Source organism: Camellia sinensis, chromosome 3, assembly GCF_055761805.1.
Source record: "Camellia sinensis isolate YWXY chromosome 3, ASM5576180v1, whole genome shotgun sequence".
NCBI classification, from domain to species: Eukaryota; Viridiplantae; Streptophyta; class Magnoliopsida; order Ericales; family Theaceae; genus Camellia; species Camellia sinensis.
The window spans coordinates 277,124-298,555 of NC_138963.1; positions in this window are offsets into that span (position 1 = coordinate 277,124).

Consider the following 21,432-nt stretch of genomic DNA (forward strand, 5'->3'; position numbering starts at 1 on the left):
ATATCCATTGTAAATATCCATTCCATTGCATATTTGTAGATATTGCATTGTAGATCGCATGCATTCACTGCATCACCTTCCATTTATGGCTCGTGCCTTTCCATGATTGAGCTTGGTCTGGTATGTGCCCATACTTCTCCTGTCGAAACATAGTTCAGTAGACCGTTCTATGTTAGACGTGGCTTGTATGCGTACATGCCTTTCCTAGGCAAGATTTGGTTTGGTCTGCGTGCCATGTCCATTGCCATCTCCCCAGCATATTCATTATATATTGCATTGTAGTGTAATTTTTGCATCTGGCATTGGGATCGTAGTCCTTTCCCCAGCGGGTCGTTTCCCCACTTATGTCATTCCCTCCCCCAATACTTGTTCTTGCGTCCGTCCACATTACTCATAGTTCAGTGGACCGTTCTATGGTAGACGGACTTGTTACCTCCATCAATCTATTTGACATAAGCGTGGTTTCGAACCGCTCACGATTGGATCATGATTCAATTGCTTTGCATATAGTTTGCATTGTTTCAATTACGTTGCATCTTTATTTGCATTGTTTATACATTGTTTTGTATATATTACATATCATTTTGCATCCATTTTTGCATTGTCATGCATGTTGCTAATAATATTGTCCCTGTTAAGTTTGCTTTCTTTTCAGGCACGATATTGTATGTACGGCTCATTTGAGGCTGGTGCAACCAGACGAGCCGCACAGGTATTGTATCCTCCAAGTGAGAAGTATCGAGAATTGCATAATTCTCTTACATCCTTTCTACATTATAGCGTAGTTTGGTGTATGCCAGCTTACAACTGTTGCATGTTATGCTTCGTTACAGCTTTTTTTTGCGTGATCATAAGTTATGCTCAGCTTCGTGCATTGTCTTGCATTTTGCCCCTGCCTTCGGGCGCATACCTTGTTTGTCTTGCATGTTTGTCTAAGTCTTCGGCCTTGTCAAAAATGGGTCGTCTCTGGGCTTTGACATTCACTCCCGTCATTGTTATGACTTTCGAGCTCTGTCAAAGAGGGGCAACTGTAGACAACCCATTTTTGACCGTCCTCAAGACTTGGACGTCACCGTTTGAACGCCCGGTGATCATCCATGTTTGTGTTCGTTTGGAGTTCCCGGAGGTCTCGGCTACGCGCCTTGCCTCAAGATCTCCGAACTAGACTGTTTAGTGTCTGGTTTTGCACCAAACACTTGTGTTTTGCCGTGGAGGGGCAGGGAATGCCTTGAGAGGCATCCCCACACATCACCGTCCATGGCCAGAGGCCACCGGCTGGTGTTTTGATGCCATCGGCAATGTATATTGCCGGTCGGCATTATTTGTTGTCGGTCGGCACTCCATTTCACAAAATGGCAATTTTGAGCAGCTGACTACTGTTCATCTGCTTTTGTAGATATTTTAATACAGCTGTATGGCATTTTGTTCCCCTCCATACACGTGTATGGAGGGATGGACTTCTTGTTAGCTTACCTTGTAAGCTTTACAAGATTGGCTCCTCTATAAGAGGAGCCCTCCCCTCTTGGCTCTAGGTTAGACCTTTTAGAGAGAAAAGTTGTGTGAGAGCTCTGGTTTTAGGTTTAGGGTCCCATACATATTCTATCTCTATACCTCTCTCTCATTTGGCCTTTGTGTGTGTATAAGTGTGTTTGTGTCTTACTATTGCAGACAAACACATAGTGTTACACCTTTCCTTGGTTTCTTGAAGGACCAGAGGCTGTTCTTGAGGTTCTTGGGTTTTTTTGAGCACAAAGAAGCTGCTGGAGCTTCATTGGTGAAGAGGGTCTTCAAGGGTAAGAAGTTGTCCTTTATTCCCCATTTTTGCATACTATTTTTTCCTATCTTAGAACTGTTTTTGATCTTAGTGTATAATACAAAAAGTTCTGTTTTTAGGCCCTCTAAGTAGTTTGTTTAGAGTGTTTTGTGGTTTGGAGGTGTTTGACCCCTCTTAGGCCTTGAGAGGCCCCCATTTTGTGCTATTTTGAGTGAGCTCCGGGACCTTGGTGTTTGGGCCTCCTCACCACTGAAATCTTGAGGGATTTCAAAGGTGAAGATGGTGCCTTGAGGTCCTACGGAGGAGAGGGCCACCCCCTCTCCTTGTTGTCCTTGAAATGGACCATTTTTGGCCTCTTGAGGGAGCACCTAGCTAAGCTTCTTGTTGACCATGCCTTGGCTGTTTTTTGTGCTTATTATGTCATAATATGCTTCTGTTTTTAATTGGTTTTGGTACACCATGCATGCTTAGCATACCTACCTTGTAATGCCATGTTTAGGCCTTAACATGCCTTAGGTTGTAAACCCTTGTTCAAGCACGTTTTAGGTCTAGCTTTGTGAAGCTTTTGTGCTTATTTTATTATGTTTGAGGTCTATCCTAGGTTGTTTGGGTCGGCCATGGCATACTTAGTATAGCCCCTTTGAATTTTTGGTTTGTTGGCCTTAAGTGCGTGAATGTATAGCATGCATCCTTGCCTTAATTTAGTGGGTTGGGACCATTTGCCATGCTATTTCAGTCCCTTTAACATGCTTGTATGCTTGCCTTGGGTGCCTCTTTGAAGCTTTGAAAGCTTGTCTTGCGTGCTCCATGTTTTGGCCATTGTGCATGCTTTTGAATTTGAGCCACTTAGATGCCATCTAGGTGTCCCTTGGGTGTTGTCTAGGCCTGCTTTAGACCTATTTTAAGTCGTCTTAGCCTTGTGAGGCTTGGTTGACTTAGTCATGGTTTAAGTCCCCTTGGTTTGCTTCAAGTACTTGGGCCATTTGCATGCATGTTTTGCCTATCTTGTTTGCTTGGTTTGGCACCATGTTCTCGCATGATTTTCAAAGTTTACATTGCATTTCATTAGTCCATGCTTAGCCTCTTTTAAGTGTGCTTGAGAATTGTCCCTTTATGCCTAAGTGTTGGTCCTTGTATACATGCATGCTTGCATGCCATTAGTCCTTCATTTTGGGCACTTTGGCCACTGTTTTTGGGCTTAGTGAGGGCTGCCTAAACCATGCTTAGGTCCACCCTTTGCTTGCTTGCATGCTTACCTCGCATATTTGCTTGCACAATTGCATGAATGCATTGCATTGCCATGTTGCATCCTTAGCTCACATGCCTAGGATTGTATCCCATTTGCATGCATGTTTGGCCTCTTGAAGTGCTTGTGATAGAGGTTGAGTCTCATTGGTTTGCTTATGTGCATTGCATTTCATATCAAAAATGCATACTTGATTCTTTGGGCCATCACGCATTGAAATGCGCGATTGGTGGTCTAAGAACCAAGGACCATGTCCCTTTGAGTCACTAACATGATAAGGGATAGGATTGGTGCATACATTGTTTGAATTGCATTGCCATACTCTGCCTTGTCTTCTGCTGCTGTCGATTGCAAGCTCTGCAGGCATTCTCTGCCGACCGGCAGTGTTCAGTGCCGACCAGCAATCCCTCCTAGGCCGATATCTTCACCAATAGCCAGTGACCATATACCACTGCCGGTGGATATTCTACTCAGCCGGTGGTGTCTCCCAGTGTCCAGGGAAGCAATTCTGAGACTTTGACAGTCTTCAGCGGAGTATAGTAGGGAAAACAGAGGCAGCTCATGTATGGCAGTGTACTTCCGAGCAGAACCGGGCATGCATCGCATTGGGCTCTTTTCCCGAGGCAGCTTGTCTTTTTTTTTCTTTCCTAGCTTAGTTAATTTGTTAACTAATTAGGTAATTTGTAATAATTAATTAGCTAGGATAGTTAATTCATTATTCGAACTGTATTATTCTTTCGGTCCCTCCGAGCGAGGGTAAACTTGTAATAAATGTGGGTGAGTGTGTGCATGTCTTCCAACCCCCACTTCTTTCTCCCTTTTACTTACCTGCTTTGATGGTTAGTAATAGGTCATGTTTAAATTAGCATACCCTATGCTATGCATGCGGGCATCCATACATTTGTACTTCAATTCCAAATTGAATATGTGCATCAATTGATCGCATTTCACATGCCATGCTTAGGTTAGCCGAGCCCACTCTAATTGCATCCTGTATGTGTTGCATTAGACATTTAAACATGGACTTGGATCATGCATTGTTTACTAACGAGTTTGTTGTTTTGGCATGGAGTACGATGTAAGTATTTTCATGTTTTAGCATATCGCATGCGTGTGAATGCTATCATAACAGCATGTTTACCATGTGGCTAGATGCTTATGTGATAAACTGTTTGAATGCCCATGGGTGAAGGTTGGATTGTCTGAGTTGGAAACACTCGTTGAAATCCATGTTTTAGCCTACTTGCGGGTAGCAAATTCCAAAACATTTTCCCAAAACAAACGGATATGCAATGTTTATTTCCAAATTAGGCAATCTAGTCTATACTTGTTTGCTGTGCGCATAACATAGTAATTCTAGGCTAATAATGGGATAAGAACACATAACGTTTTCAAAATGGATATCACGGTTAGTAGAGGCCGATCTTCGGATCGGGCGAGAGGGGGTGCTCATAGCTGACCTTTCCCAATCGTACCCAAGCTCCCGAGCCAAGGCAACTTTGGTGATGATGGACACGTGGCCTTCGGCACCGAGTCAGGGTTTCCTAAATTTCCCCATTTTAAAATATTTAGGTGGCGACTCTATATCTGGAAAAGCAGTCCATGTTTGGCACTTCTTTTCAAAAAATCTGTTTCTCAAAACGATTTGCCGAATTTGGACTCTTTGGTTCAGATTAAGAACCGTGACATAAATCGAGTCCGAACTGTAGTAGCAGGGCCCCCCCACGCGGGTGCGTCTACATTGTGACCTATGAAGCTATGAGGCCAAGGGCCAAACTTGTGAACTTGTGAATCCAAAGGGCCGAAGGCCGATGTGATAAGTTGTGCATCTATGAAATCCAAAGGCTATTGTGAATATGAGAACCTCTCAGGCCAAGGGCCAAACTGTGAAATTGTGAAACCGATAAAGTCATCTGTAATCTAGTGAAAATGTGCTTACTTTTCGTTACTAATTATCAGGAATGTCCTATTAACTTTACGTTAATTTTGTCAACTCATGGGAATAATGTAACGGTTACCATTAGGACTCTGTTAATTACAAGGCAAGGCAACTATGTTAACATATAAGAATGATTAAACAAAGGTGTATGCTGTTGATTAATAGAGCACATAAAGTAAGTCATTTACCCAAAAGAATTTATGTTCATTCTTGAGTGATGGATTCTGAGTAAATATAAGAGTAGCTATGTGCATCCATATGAATTGAAGTTATTTTGCTATGATGCTTATAAATTGGAAGTTATTCAGAATCTACGTTATAAGTGTACAGTTTAGAATCACTGTGTGACCCTCATAAGAATGTGAATTAGTCTCTCATTGTTAAGCGTACGATAATGACATGATACAACAAGAAATGCTCTAGTTATGATATGTTCTGTTTGAATTAATAAATGATGTTCAAGTATGTTTCAGGCATGTTTCCATATGTTACAAGTTCAAGGATGTTACAAGTTCTTTGTTTCAAGGGCTTCATGCCAACTTTTCAAGGGCCTTAGTGCCATATGTTACAAGGGCTTTATGCCACATGTTTCAAGGGCTTATAGCCACCATGTTTATGTTGCAAGATTGAACCTAAGGCCATTATGTACTTAGCACAGAATCAGACTAACTATGTGAACTCTACATCTTTATATGCATTGCTCTGTGTTATGTTTCAAGTTAAGCATCGTTTTATTTATGTATTACTATTCACTGAGTCCGGCTCACTCTCTGTTATGTCAGTTTCTGTAGGTCACCAATCAGATGGTCAGTACTAGCCATGACGCTGCTTTCTTTTGTCAACCTTCGTGTGTCCAGGCACTATACACAGTCATTGATTTTGTTAAGCTGATAAGATGTTGGTTTGCTTTTTGAATGTCTTTCTAAGAGTGATGTATATAGCTCTCATGTTTTTGTATATGCCCAATAATAGGGCTGGGTCTGTATATATGTATGTATATAATCGATGTTCAGGTGTATGTTTTAGATTTTATTTGTTTGTTAAAAGTTTGTGATCCTGGCATGATAGTAGTAGCTCGATGGAGTTTGTTTCCAGTGTCAAATTTTAATATTTAGTGCTTCCGTTCAGGCCCCATATATATAGATATAAAACAGGTTAAGTGTCCGTTTCTGAAGTGGTCATGCCCAAACTTCTAGGGGCGGGTTTGGGGTGTGACAGGTAACAAGTCTGTCTACCATAGAACGGTCAACTGAACTATGAGTAATGTAGACGGACACAAGAACAAGTATTGGGGGGGGTGACAAAGGTGGGGAAACGACCCGCTGGGGAAAGGACTACGATCCTAATGCTGGATGCAACAATTACACTACAATGTAATATATAATGAAAATGCTGGGGAAATGGCAATGGATATGGCACGCGGGCCAAACCAAATCTTGCCTAGGCAAAGCATGTACGCATACAAGCCACGTCTAACATAGAACAGTCCACTGAACTATGCTTCGACACGAGGAGTATGGGCACATACCGGACCAAGCTCAACATGGAAAGGCGCAAGCCATAGATGAAAGGCGATGCAGTGAATGCATGCAAATTACAATGCAATGTGCACTGGGATGGAAAAGATACGATGGATAAGGCACGCAGGCCAAACCAAATCTTTGCCTAGGAAGGGCATGTACACGTACAAGCCGCGTCTAACATAGAACGGTCCACTGAACTATGCTTCGACACGAGAAGTATGGGCACATACCGGACCAAGCTCAATCATGGAAAGGCGCGAGCCATAGATGGAAGTGATGCAGTGAATGCATGCAAATTACAATGCAATATCTACAAATATGCAATGGAATGGAAATAGATACAATGGATATGGCCTGCGGGCCAAACCAAGTCTTGCCTAGGAAAGGCATGTACACATACAAGCCCTGTCTAACATAGAACGGTCTACTGAACTATGTTTCAACGTAAAAAGTATGGGCACATACCAGACGAAGCTCAACATGGAAAGGCGCAAGCCATAGGCGGAGGTGATGCAGTGAATGCATGCAAGCTACAATGCAATGTACACCATATTACAATGATGCATGACAATGCAACTATTTATGATGGTCCATGACAATGCAACTATTTACGATGATGCATGACAATGCAATTATATTTTTTGTTTTATTTTTGTTTTTTGAAATGCAAATGCATGATGATGCATGACTTCGAAGTGCGCGACAATGCGCGACTTTTAAGATGCACGTGAACTTGAATATGCAATGACGCGAGTCGCTTGAAATACATGTATAATGCAACTTATCAAAAGTCGTTTGGGCACGACAAACACCGAAGGACTTGCACCTTCAGAGGATTTAAGGTCTCCTAGACCGTCAATATTCTCGATATGTCTCACTCGGAGTACATCATACCTGTCCGATTCGTCTGGTTGCACCAGCCTTAAATGAACCGTACATACAATATCGTGCCTGCAAAGAAAACAAACTTAACAGGTACAATGTGGTTAACAATATGCACGTTAACATACTTGAAGATGCGTGACAACGCAAAGCAAGTGGGAAGCATAACAATGCCGTGAAGGCACAGTGATGTAAGTGGAGCACGCGGTCTACGCAGGCAACGAAATTGATCATAAGCATGCGGTCTACGCAAGCGATGAAATTGAACATAAGAATGCGGTCTACGCAAGCAGAACATGCGGTCTACACAAGTAATGGAATTGATTACAAACATGCAGTCTACGCAAGCAAAACATGCGGCCTACGCAAGTAATGAATTTGAACAAACATGCGGTCTACGCAAGCAAAACATGCGGTCTACGCAAATAAGGAATTTGAACAAACATGCGGTCTACGCAAGAAAAATATGCGGTCTAAGCAAGTAATGAAATTGAACAAACACGCGATCAACGCAAGCAAAACATGCGGTCTACGCAAGTAATGAAATTGAACAAACATGCGGTCTACGCAAGAAAAACATGCGGTCTGCGCAAGTAAGGAATTTGAACAAACATACGGTCTATGCAAGCAAAACATGCGGTCTACGCAAGTAATGAATTTGAACAAACATGCGATCTACGTAAGCAAAACATGCGGTCTACGCAAGTAATGAAATTGAACAAGCATGCGGTCTACACAAGCAAAACATGCGGTCTACGCAAGTAATGAAATTGAACAAACAAGCGGCCCACGCAAGCAAAACATGCGGTCTACGCAAGTAATGAAATTGAATGCAAATATGTGGTCTACGCAAGCAAAATATGCGGTCTACGCAAATAATGAATTTGAACAAACAAGCGGTCCACGCAAGCAAAACATGCGGTCTACGCAAGTAATGAATTTGAACAAACATGCGATCTATGCAAGAAAAACATGCGGTCTACGCAAGTAATGAATTTGAACAAACATGCGATCTACGCAAGCAAAACATGCGGTCTACGCAAGTAATGAAATTGAACAAACAAGCGGTCCACGCAAGCAAAACATGCGGTCTACGCAAGTAAGCAAGATTGAACGTATGCAAAATGCAATGAGATGCGCAAAACGGCGCGATGCGTTTAGACAACGCGAGTGCACAAGACAGTGCGATTGACATGTGATGCACATGGGGCAACTTTTGAGTTTCGTAAAAGCCAAAAGGATACGGAAAGGATACACCTTGCATGAATTCGAGTGCCACGCACAGAAGACACGACCCGAGGTCAAAACGGAGGCCGGTTGAGCGTCGAAAATGCACTATTTTGCACTGTTTTGAGCACTAAAGGCCCTGGACCCCACACATAACTCAAACAAGGGTGTAGGAGGCTCCAAAATCACTGTAGGAGACCACCGGATGTCCACCAGCCATCAAAATGCATCACCGGCCGTCCACCGGCCATCATACCATTTCCATCGGCACACTATTTTGCCGACCGGCAAAGAGTGTGGCAGACCGACAAAAAGTCCCTGTATCGGGGCAGTTCTGTCATTTCACTATGGGTCTTTTAAAATAGGGCTTCTAGCCCTATTTTGTTCACTTCCTTTTGCTCGAAAATCCTCTCCCTCTCTCTCTAGAGTGTTTTCCTCCTTCGATTCTCTCATTTTCGTGCGTTCTAGCCCCCGTTTTGTTGTCCGATTCGCGAATACCTTTGCGTTTCGAACGTTTTGAACCGATTGAAATTTCGTTTCGGTGTCTTGTTCTTGATTTTCGCCACTCGGGGCTCGTTTCCCTCGAGTTTCTTCTCGATATCTGTGCCTTTTCCGCACTTCGGCTTTTTCGGCCCTCCTTGGGGTTGACTTTCTGTTGATTTTTCACATTCTCGCCCGATTTTTTCGTCTTCTGGTCATTTTCACATTCTCTTCGAGATGGTGGACGATCTTCCACAGGGCGGGGCCCCTCCCAAGCTCGAGATGGATCCCGAGGCTGACCCCTTGGCACTTCATATCCGGCCGTTCGATCCGGAGACCTACAGGCCCGCGGTTCATGTGATGCTCCCCGATGGACTACGCCAGTTCCGGAGCTTCGAGAGGAGCGTGGCACCCGAGTTTCTCCTGCGTGAGCCTACCTCTCATCTGTCCTTCGGCGCTTTCGAGGTAACATTCTTTCTTCTGTTTTATTATTTCCCGCAATGTAGAACATAACTGTCATTAGTTGATTCTGTTCTCTAACTGCTTAGCCCGGATTCACCGATACACTGTACACTGTGGCTGATTGTGAACAAACTTACAACTGATATCTGTTTGAAACTTACACGTGCAAACACACTGCACTGACCCTGAATCACCCAAACACATGGCGCACATTGTATTTCACTGCATACACACTGGTACCCGATATCTGCTTGAGTCCGAAAACATGTACACATGTTGTATTTGCCCTGAACCACTCAAACACGCTGACACATCACACGTTGTAGTTCACTGTAAGTACACCGGCACCCGATGTCTGTTCAAATTTGAAAACATGCGCACATGTTGTATACCTGTACACTTCTTAAAACTGCGTTCTGAATATTGCCACGCAATTGTTGTTTTTGATTACAGGGGGATTCCCATACCATCCACGGGTATGGGAATATCATCGCTCGGGATTGGTACCTAGAGCTTCCAGACGCGGTTCGTCACATCGTCGACGAGGCCGGTTTCGGCATCTTCTGCAGGGGGCTCTCCCAGCTCACGACTTGCAGGCCCTTGCTCGCCGCTCTAGTGGAGAGGTGGTGGGATACCACCAACTCCTTCCACTTCTCCGTTGCGGGGGACATGACGACGACCCCTTACGATTTCTCGATGCCCACCGGCATCGGGGTAGGGGGTGATCCGATCCCCTTCGACATTGATATGGGTGAGTGGGATGCCGCCCAGCTGTACCTTCTCGGCACTCAGCCTCCCCTCGCTCGAGCAGGGTTTGTTAGGTACTCTTGGTTTGAGAGCCATTTTTGGATCCAGCCGGCCTTGGCGGAGGAGGCGCAGATGACCCCAGAGGAGGTGGATCAGTACGCGCGGGGCTTCATCATGTTCTTTTTCGGGACAACTCTCTTCGCCGACCGGGCGAACACAGTGCCTCTATGCCTGTTGAGCGCACTGGTGGATGTTAGGCGGATCCGCCATTACGACTGGGGCGGCTCCGGCTTGGCCACTTTGTACGGTTACATGAGCTCTTCTTCCCACCTCAGCGGGCAGCTTCTCGACGGCTATTGGCGAGCTTGGGAGGTACATCTTCTTCCCCTTTTACATTTCTGCTTCACATTTTCTGTATTCTGTACACTGCACACACCACGGTTTGCCTCTCACTGACTATATACTGCACACGCGGCACACATATACTCTGTTTTACTTTGACTGTATACTGCATACACTGTATGCTCTGTACAATACACTACACCACACACGGCTCTGCCATTTCTGCTTTATTTTGTATTTTGCTTTATCTGATAGTCATGCTTATATATGTTCTGCAGTTGTGGGTGTATGCCTACTTTCCCAGGCTTGCCCCAGTACCTGATGTGGAGACCCCACTCGGTGTCCCCTTTTTCCATCGCTTTGACGTGCGATGCGTGCGGAGGCCACGAGAGTCTTTCATTTTCTTCCGCCGCTACTTCGACACCATCACCGCCGCGGAGGTATGTTCATGTCTAGAATTTGCTTAGGCTTCGCTTAGCACTGTATGTTTTCAATATCAGGAGATAACCAACTGCATTTCATTTTAGATCACCTGGCAGCCCTGGGCTCCGTTGCCGGCCGTGGTGAGGGATCATTATAAGGGCGCAGGGGAGACTGCCCGTTGCCAGATTCTATTAGAGGGCTCGGTCTGTCGGGCTTGGTACCTGAGCGAGTGTTTCTTACGTCAGACGCTGGGTTTACCGGAGTAGATAGTGCCGGGTCCACCTCCCGCCCATATGAGAGATACTGAGAGGTTCGTCGCCCAAGAGATGAGGGATTACACCGTCGGCTGGGGTGCAGAGCATCACAGAGGCGAGGGCGACTACGCAGAGTACGTCCGGACCTACATTATGCGACCCTTGAGCGGTGGCCGTCGAGTTGAGGGAGAGAGGCTGTAACAGCGCCCGCGTGGGCCTCGTGCTACAGTTCGGACTCGATTTGTGTCACGGTTCTTAATCTGAACCAAAGAGTCCAAATCTGGCAAATCGTTTTGAGAAACAGATTTTTAAAAAAGTAGTGCCAAACATGGACTGCTTTGCCAGATACAGAGTCGCCACCTAAATATTTTTTATGGGAGAATTTAGGAAACCCTGACTCGGTGCCGAAGGCCACATGTCCGTCATCACCGGAGTTGTCTCGGCTCGGGAGCTTGGGTACGATCGGGGAAGGTCAGCTATGAGAACCCCCTCTCGCCCGGTCCGAAGACCGGCCTCTACTAACCGTGATATCCGTTTTTGAAAACTTTACGTGTTCTTATTCCATTTATTAGCCTAGAATTACTATGTTATGCGCACAGCAAACAAGTATAGACTAGATTGCCTAATTTGGAAATAAACATTGCATATCCGTTTGGTTTGAAAATGCTTTGGAATTTGCTACTCGCAAGTAGGCTAAAATACGGATTTCAACGAGTTTTTCCAACTCAAACAACCCAACCTTCACCCACAGGCATTCAAAACAGTTTAACACATAAGCATCTAGCCACATGTTAAGCATGCTGTTATTTCAACATTCACACTCATGCGATATGCTAAAGCAGAAATACTTACATAGTACTCCGTGCCAAAACAAAGAACTTGTTAGCAAATATGCATGATCCAAGTCCATGTGAAGTGCCTAATGCATCGCATACAAAATGTTGCTAGAATAGGCTCGGCTATCCTAAACATGTCATGTGAAAATGCACAATTATCACGTATTCAGTTTGAAAATTGAAGTATTGATGCAATTAGCGTGATGTACCGAGCCTAATGCATGTAATACAAATGCATGGATGCACACATGCATAGCATAAGGTATGCTAAATTAGACGTGACCTAATACTAACCATCAAAGCAGGTAAGTAAAAGGGAAGAAAGAAGTGGGGATTGGAAGACATTCACACACCCACACACACTTATTACAGATTTGCCCTCGCTCGGAGGGACCGAATAAATATTACAAATTAATTAACTACGCAAGCTAATTAATATTACAAATTAACTAATTTAATTAACAAATTAAATTAAATTAATTAAAGCAGGAAAGCGTCTCGGGAGACGCGCCACCATGCGCAAGCTGCCTCTGTTTTCCTTCCTTTCCTCCTCTGGAGGCTGTCAAAGCCTCAGGACTACATCCTTGGACAGAGGGGATCATCACCGGCTGAATGAAACTTCCACCGGCAGTGTAGTATGTCCATCGGCACAAAGTTGAAGTTGTCGGCAGAGAAAATAGTGCCGGTCGGCACATTACACTGCCGGTCGGCAGAGTATTCCTGCAGAACCTGCAACTCACAGCAACAAGGGGCAAAACAAAGCATGGCAGCATATTTCAAGGCATGTATGCATCAACCATGTCTCTTATCATTGTGATGACTCAAAGGGACATGTGCCTCGGTTCTTGGACCACCAATCATGCATTTCCATGCATGGTGGCCCAAAGAACCGAGTATGCATCTTTGATTTCAAATGTATGCACACCAATCAAACAAATAAGGCCCAATTCCTATCACCAATTCAAGGAACAAGGCATGCATGCGAAATGCAATGCAACCTAGGCATACAAGCTAGGAATGCAACATGGCATGGCAATCAACTCATGCAAGCATACAAGCATGCATATGGCAATACAAATGAGTGCAAAGATGGACTTAAACATGAATTAGGCGGCTCTAAAAAAAAGGCCTAAAACAGTAGCCAATGTGCTAAGAGGTGAGGGCTAAATGGCATGCACACACACATGCACATAAGGATCAACACTTAAGCATGAATCAAACAACATTCAAGCACACTTGAAAGGAGGGATCATGGACTAACTAGCATGCAACATGAACCTTAAAATTATGTTTATAAAATGATGCCAAATCAAGTTATAAATCAAGCCAAAACATGCACCAAAAGGCCTAAGCGTTCAAAGCAAATCAATGAGGCATTGAACTACACTAAGCAAGACCAAACAAGGCACGCAAAGAGAGACCAAAATCAGAGGTTTAGCATGTTAAAAACAAACCTAAAGGACCCCTTAGATGGCATCTAAATGGCCCAAATACAAAGGCATATACCATGGCCAAAACATGGAGCATTGCAACACATGCTTTCAAAGCATTAAAGAGGCATGCGAGGCAATCAAACGAGCATGGAAATGGGACTGAAATAGCATGCAAGATGATCCCAATTCATCAAATTCATGCAAAGATGGCATGCTACACATGCACATACTCAAAGCCAACAAGCCTAAATGCAAAGGAGCCATATAATGCATGCTAAAATCAACCCAAATACTTATGGACAGACCTAGAACATGGCAAAATAAGCACATAATCTTCACAAGACTAAGCCTAAAACATGCTCCAACAAAGGCTAACAACCTAGACATGTTAAGGCACAAATATGGCATTACATGGCAACTATGCTAAACATGCATGGAGTTCCAAAACCAACTTTAAATCATGTTATATCATGGATATATAAGCATGAAAAACAAACCAAACATGCTCAACACACACTCAAGCATAGGCTTCTTTAAGAGGCCAAAATGTGCCCTTTTCAAGGACAACAAGGAGAGGGGGTGGCCCTCTCCTTCTTGGGACTTCAAAGGATCATCTTCACCACTGAAATCCCTCAAGATTTCAGTGGTGAAGAGACCTCAACACCAAAATCCCGGAGCTAGCACAAAATGGCTCAAAATGAGGCCTTTTGAGGCCTAAGGGTGGTCAACAACCCTCAAACAACAAAACACTCTTAATAAACAATAAAGAGGGCTTAAAAATAGAACTTTTTTATGTTATACAACAAGCACAAAAACAGCTCTAAGATAGGTATAAAATCAAGGCAAAAATGGGGGAAAAAGGGACTAGTTTCTTACCCTTGTAGTCCTCTTCAACAATGGTGCTCCAATGGCCTTCTTGAGCTTGAATCTAACACCAAAATCTCAAAACACAATCTTTGGAACCTCAGCTCCAAGAGGAAGGTGAAACACTAGGTGTTTGTGTGCAATAGTAAGGCACAAAACACCTAGTGTGCAAAATGAGAGGGAAATAGAGATAGAAAGTGTATATCTAACCCTAACCCTAGAAAAACCAGAGCTCTCCTCTGTCTTTTCTCTCTCAAAAATGTCTAAGCCTCCCCTTTTTGCCTTAGAGAGAGTTCTCTCTATAAGCCTCTTGTAAAGCTTACCAAACAAGCTTTGCAAGAGGGAGATCCCTCCATCCACGTGTATGGAGGGGAGCAAAAGTTATACAGCTGTCCAAAAATATCTGCAAAAGCAGATGAACAGCAATCGGCCGGCAAAAAATGCCATCTTGGCCAAACAAAGTGCCGACCGGCACAAAAAAGTGCTGACCGGCAACAAATAGTGCCGACCGGCAAACTAAATTGCCGGTGGCAGCAAAACCTAGCCGGTGGCATCTAGCCACTGCCGGTGAAGGGTGGGGATGGTCTACAAGCCCCACTCTGCCTCTCAAAGGCCAGATGCAAGTGTTTGGTGCAAAACCAGACACTAAACGGTCGAGTTCGGGGATCCTGAGGCGGGGCGCGCGAGCCGAGACCTCCGGGAACTCCAAACGAACACAAACATGGATAATCACCGAGTGTTCAAACGGTGACGTCCAAGTCTTGAGGACGGTCAAAAATGGGGTGTCTACAGTTGCCTCTCTTTGACAGAACTCGAAAGTCATAACAATGACGGGAGTGAATGTCAAAGCCCAGAGACGACCCATTTTTGACAAGGCCGAAGACTTAGACAAACATGCAATACAAATAAGATATGCGCCCGGAGGCAGGGGCAAAATGCAAGACAATGCACGGAGCCGAGCATAACTTATGATCATGCAAAGAAAGCTGTAACGAAGCAAACATGCAACAGTTTTAAGCTAGCATACCAAACTACACTACAATGCAGAAAGGATGTAAGAGAATTATGGAATTCTCAAAATGTCTCACTCGGGAGATACAATACCTGTCCGGCTCGTCTGGTTGCACCAGCTTCAAATGAACCGTACATACAATATCGTGCCTGAAAAGAAAACAAACTTAACAGGTACAATATGGTTAGCAACATGCATGACAATGCAAAATGGATGCAAAACGAAATGCAATATATACAAAACAATGTATAAACAATGCAAATAAACATGCAATGTATTTGAAACAATGCAAGCTATATGCAAAGCAATTGAATCATGATCCAATCACGAGCGGTTCGAAACCACACCTATGTCAAATAGATTGATGGAGGTAGCAAGTCTGTCTACCACAGAACGGTCAACTGAACTGTGAGCATTGTAGACAGACGCAAGAACAAGCATTGGGTGGAATTGACATAAGTGGGGAAACAACCCGCTGGAGAAAGGACTACGATCCTAATGCCGGATGCAAAAATTACACTACAATGTAATGCATGAATATGGCACGCAGGCCAAACCAAATCTTGCCTAGGAAAGGCATGCATACATACAAGCCATGTGTAACACAGAAAAGGTGCCGCAACCCTCAACCAACATATCAACGTGGAATCGGCGCGATACACATACAGAACTGTGTTCTAACATGAAAAGTAAGGGCACATACCAGACCAAGCTCAACATGGAAAGGCGCAAGCCAAAGGCGGAAGGTGATGCAATGAATGCATGCAATCTACAATGCAATATTTACAAATATGCAATGGAATGGATACAATGGATATGGCATACAAGCCAAACCAAATCTTGCCTAGGAAAGGCATGCACACATACGAGCCATGTGTAACACAGAAAAGGTGCCGCAACCCTCAACCAACATATCAACGTGGAATCGGCGCGATACACATACAGAACTGTGTTTTAACATGAAATGTAAGGGCACATACCAGACCAAGCTCAACCTGGAAAGGCGCAAGCCATGGATGGAAGGTGATGCAATGAATGCATGCAATCTACAATGCAATATCTACAAATATGCAATGGAATGGGTATTTACAACATGCATGACAATGCAGTGCGATGCGACCTTCTGGGGAAAATGCAATGGATGCATGCGAGCTACAATGAAAATGCATGACAATGCACTATGATGCAATGACTATGATTGCAACTTTCCCTATCTTACCAACAGGGTGATATACTAGGTTGGTTCAGTATCCAGAACTGAGGCGTAGACATGCCGCCTCAACCTATGGGGTTTCCATACAGATTTCAAGCCGAGGGTAAACCTCTGGGTATTTAAACCAGACTTTAGTCTCGGAACTCCCGAACCTTTGCGTTCTAGGCATAAGCCGTTCGAACTCTAGTTTCCACCGTCCCAGTTGGTCTTCTAGGAACTCATCGCAAGCATAGGCAGGTGGCTTTACCAGACCACCGAAAGTCGTTCAGGCACGACAAACACCAAAGGAATTGCACCTTCAGAGGATTTAAGGTCTCCTAGACCGTGCGTGTTTAAGGTCTCGCCAGACCGTGGCGTGTTTAAGGTCTCGCCAGACCGTGCGTGTTTAAGGTCTCGCCAGACCGTGGGTACCTGTCCGGTTCGTCTGGTCACTCCGGCCTCAAATGAACCGTACAATACAATATCGTTCCTGAAAAGAAAGCAAACTTAACAGGTACAATATTGTTAGCAACATGCATGACAATGCAAGAATGAGGCACGCATGCCGTATGGAATGTAAGTTGATGCAAATGGACTTATATGCCAAATAAAAAAAACGTGCACATCAATGCACCGGAGGTTTCGCACCTCCCAAGGATTTAAGGTCTCCTAGACCGTACGTGTTTAAGGTCTCGCCAGACCATGTGTGTTTAAGGTCTCGCCAGACCGTGGGTATTAAATGTATGCATGTGTGACACGTATGCCACACGGAATGCAAAATTTTGAAAATTGGACTTACACGCTTCGCGAAGCCGGTTCGTATGCAAAACAATGCAATGTACTAACAAGTACATGTGAGGTGCGCAAGATAGCGCGATAGAATGCATGCTAGATGCAATTGAGGTGCACAAAACAGTGCGATGCGCAAAACAGCGCGAACAATTTTGAAATGCACAAAACAGTGCAATGCGCAGAACAGCGCGAGGTTTGAAATGCACAAAACAGTGCGATGCGCAGAACAGCGCGAACAATTTTGAAATGCACAAAACAGTGCGATGCGCAGAACAGCGCGAAGTTTGAAATGCACAAAACAGTGCGATGCGCAGAACAGCGCGAACAATTTTGAAATGCACAAAACAGTGCAATGCGCAGAACAGCGCGAGGTTTGAAATGCACAAAACAGTGCAATGACCAGTGTGACACGCACGCCACACGGAATGTAAACGGGCTTAAATGCGCAACAACGCACGTATTCCGGAATGCATGACAATGCATGGAATGGAAATGCAATGATGATGCATGAGAAATGTGCACGACAATGCAAAGGGGTGCGTGTTGCAACGCATGTAACACGTGCATAACAATGCAAATGTGTGGCGCGTGACAGCGCGATGTAATGCACCGAAGTAGTGTGATGAACTTGTGCAACACACATGGGGCAACTTTTGAATTCAAAAAGGATACAAAAAGGATACACCTTGCACGAATTCGAGTGCCACGCACTGGAGACACGGCCCGCGGTCAGAACGGAGGCCGGTTGAGCGTCGGAGATGCACTTTCTTGCACTTGCTTGAGCTATGAAGACCCCAATCTTCTCAAATGGCCTAAACAAGGCTGTGGGAACCCCACCGGCAGAAGGGGGGGGCCACCGGCTGGCCATCGGCAAAAAAACAATTCCATCGGCACAAAAAAGTGCCGGCCGGCACAAAACATTGCCGACCGGCAAACAGTTGCTGGTGCGGGGCAGTTTTGTCTTTTCACCTTGGGTGTTATAAAATAGGGCTTCATGCCCTATTTCCTTACTTTTCCACCGCCGGAATCCTTCACTCTCTCTCTCTAGAGTGCTTCTCTCTCATTTTTCGCCCGTTTCTTCGCGTTCTACGCCCGTTTCGTCGTCGGATTCGCGATCCTCTTCGCGTTTCGGACATTTTCCACCGATCACGTTCTCGTTTCGGTGCCTCGTTCGGCGTTCTCGCCTTCTCGGGGTTTCTTCCCCTCACTTTCCTCTTCATTTCCGTGCCTCTTCACATTCCGGCCTTCCCGGCCATTTTCGACCCTCTCGGGAGTTGACTTTTCAGTTGACTCTTCATATTCCGGCTCGGTTTTCCTTTTCCGGCCATTTTCACACCACTCTCTACATGGCGGACGACATTCCACGTGGCGGGACTCCCCCGGACCACGAGATGGACCCCGGGGTCGAGCTCTTACCACTGAGCGAGCGCCCGTTCGACCCGGCGACCTACCGGCCGGCGATCCATGTTCTGCCCCCAGACGGCCTGCGTCAGTTCCGGAGCTTCGAGAGGCATGCGCCCCCTGAGTTACTGCTACGCGAGCCTACCTCCCACCTTTCATTCGGCACTCCCGAGGTAACTCTTCATCTTCTGCTTTACTTTCTGCAATGTAGGATACAAAACTGCCATAGTTAGCTGTATTCTTTAATTGCTGAAATCTGATATGCCGTAGACCGTAGTTGACTGTAAACATACATACAACTGATATCTGCTTGAGACTGACACATGCACACACACTGCACTAGCCCTGAATCACTCAAACACACGGCACACACTGTATTTCACTGCCTACACATTGGCACCCAGTATTTGCCTGAATCTGACAAACTTGCATACATGCCATATCTGTTCTGAAACACCCCAAACACGCTGACACAGCACACGTATTTTCCTGTAAGCACACCGGTACTCGGTATCTGCCTGAATCTGACAAACTTGCATACATGCCATATCTGTCTTTTCAAAATCGCATTTTGAATGTTGTCCTGCAATTGTTGTTTTCTGTTTACAGGAGGGTTCCCATACCATTCGTGGGTATGGGAATACTGGTGCGCGGGAGTGGTATGACGAGCTCCCTGATGCGGTCCAGCGCATCGTGGACCGAGCGGGCTTCGGCACCTTCTGCCGAGGGCTCTCTAGGCTCTCCACATGCAGACCTCTCCTTGCTGCTTTGGCGGAGAGGTGGTGGGACACCACCGATTCTTTCCATTTTTCTGCTGCAGGGGACATGACGATGACCCCTTATGACTTCTCGATGCTCACAGGCATCGGGGTAGGGGGTGATCCGATCCCCTTCGACACCGACATGGATGAGTGGACCGCCGCTCAGGTTTATCTGCTGGGGGAGGCCCCACCGCTAGCTCGTCCAGGCTTCGTGCGGTACTCTTGGTTCGAGACACAGTTTCGGGTTCAGCCCATTTTGGAGGAGGTGCAGATGACCCCAGAGGACGAGGAGAGGTATGCTCGGGGCTTCCTCATGTTCCTGTTCGGGACTACTATCTTCGCCGACCGGGCGAACACCGTGCCTCTCTGCCTTCTCAGCGCACTGGTGGACGTCCGAGATATTCTGCACTTCGATTGGGGCGGCGCTGCTCTGGCCACCTTGTACGGATATATGAGCTCGGCTTCTCGTGGCAGCGGCCAGCTGCTTGGAGGCTACTGGCGGGCTTGGGAGGTACATTTCTTCTCCGCTTTTCATTTCTGTCCGATATTCTCTGCACTCTGTACACTGCACACACTGCGGTCTGCTTTACACTTGATGTACACTGTACATACGGCACACACATACATTCTGTTTCACACTGACTGTACACTGCTCACACTGTACACAATACACGGCTCAACACACGGCTCTGCCATTTCTGCTTCATTCTGTATATCCTGCTTTATCTGATGGTCATACTGACATCTGTTTTGCAGTTGTGGGTTTACGCCTACTTCCCTAGGCTTGCACCCGTGCCAGTTGCGGAGCCTCCTCCGGCTGTCCCGTTCTCGAGTCGCTTTGACGGGGGATGCACCCGGCGACCACGGGAGACATTCGGCTTCTTCCGCCGATATTTCGACACCATCACCCCGGCCGAGGTATGTTTTACTTTCAGTTCATTTTAAGCTTCGCTTTCCAACTGCATATTTCAATAACAGTAGATAACAAACTGTCTGTTACTTTCAGATCACATGGCGGCCATGGGCTTCCTTGCCGTCGGCGATGCGGGGTCGGTTCCCTGGTGCTGAGGAGACCTCGCGTTTCCGGATCTTGCTAGAGGGCCCGGTCTGTCGGGCTTGGTACCTGGGGGAGCGTTTTCTACGCCAGACCCGCGGGTTACTTGAGCAGATAGTCCCGGTTCACCCTCCTGCAGAGATGAGGGAGACCGAGGGGCTGACCACTGAGCAGTTGGATGATTACTCCATCGGCTGGGAGGAGGCCGGCTTCCGAGGCACCGGCGACTATCAGGAGTACGTGCGGACGTACCTGATGCGACCTTTGAGCGGCCGTCGAGCAGAGGGGGCCAGGCCTGTAGCATCGGCGGCTGGGGCCGGAGCAGGAGTGGGGGCCGGATCTTCGAGGAGGGCCCGGGTCCGTGGCAGGGGCGGAGTGCGGGGTGGACGAGGAGCTGGGTGGCCTGCCCTGCCCGCTGTGCTGACTTTCCAGGGGCAGGGTGGGGCGACCTATCAGATCCCCTTCGCCCCTCCACCGGCTGGGCATGAGTTCACTGACATCCCCGACCTTCCGCCGGTACGTATTACTGCACTTCGTACAGTCATTTCATTTCAGTTTACTTGATATTCCACAGAATACTAATGCATCTGACACCTTTGCAGGCTTCTTCGGGGTACACCCGTCAGTCGTTGGCGATGAATGCCTCGATGATGGGGATGCTCCAGCGGACATTTGACCTCCTGGCTGTCTACAGCATACCGGTATGTCCCTCTGACACTGGCCTCAAACCATTCATTCACTGCTTTACATAATCTGATGCACGGCACAACACCCGATACACTGATCTC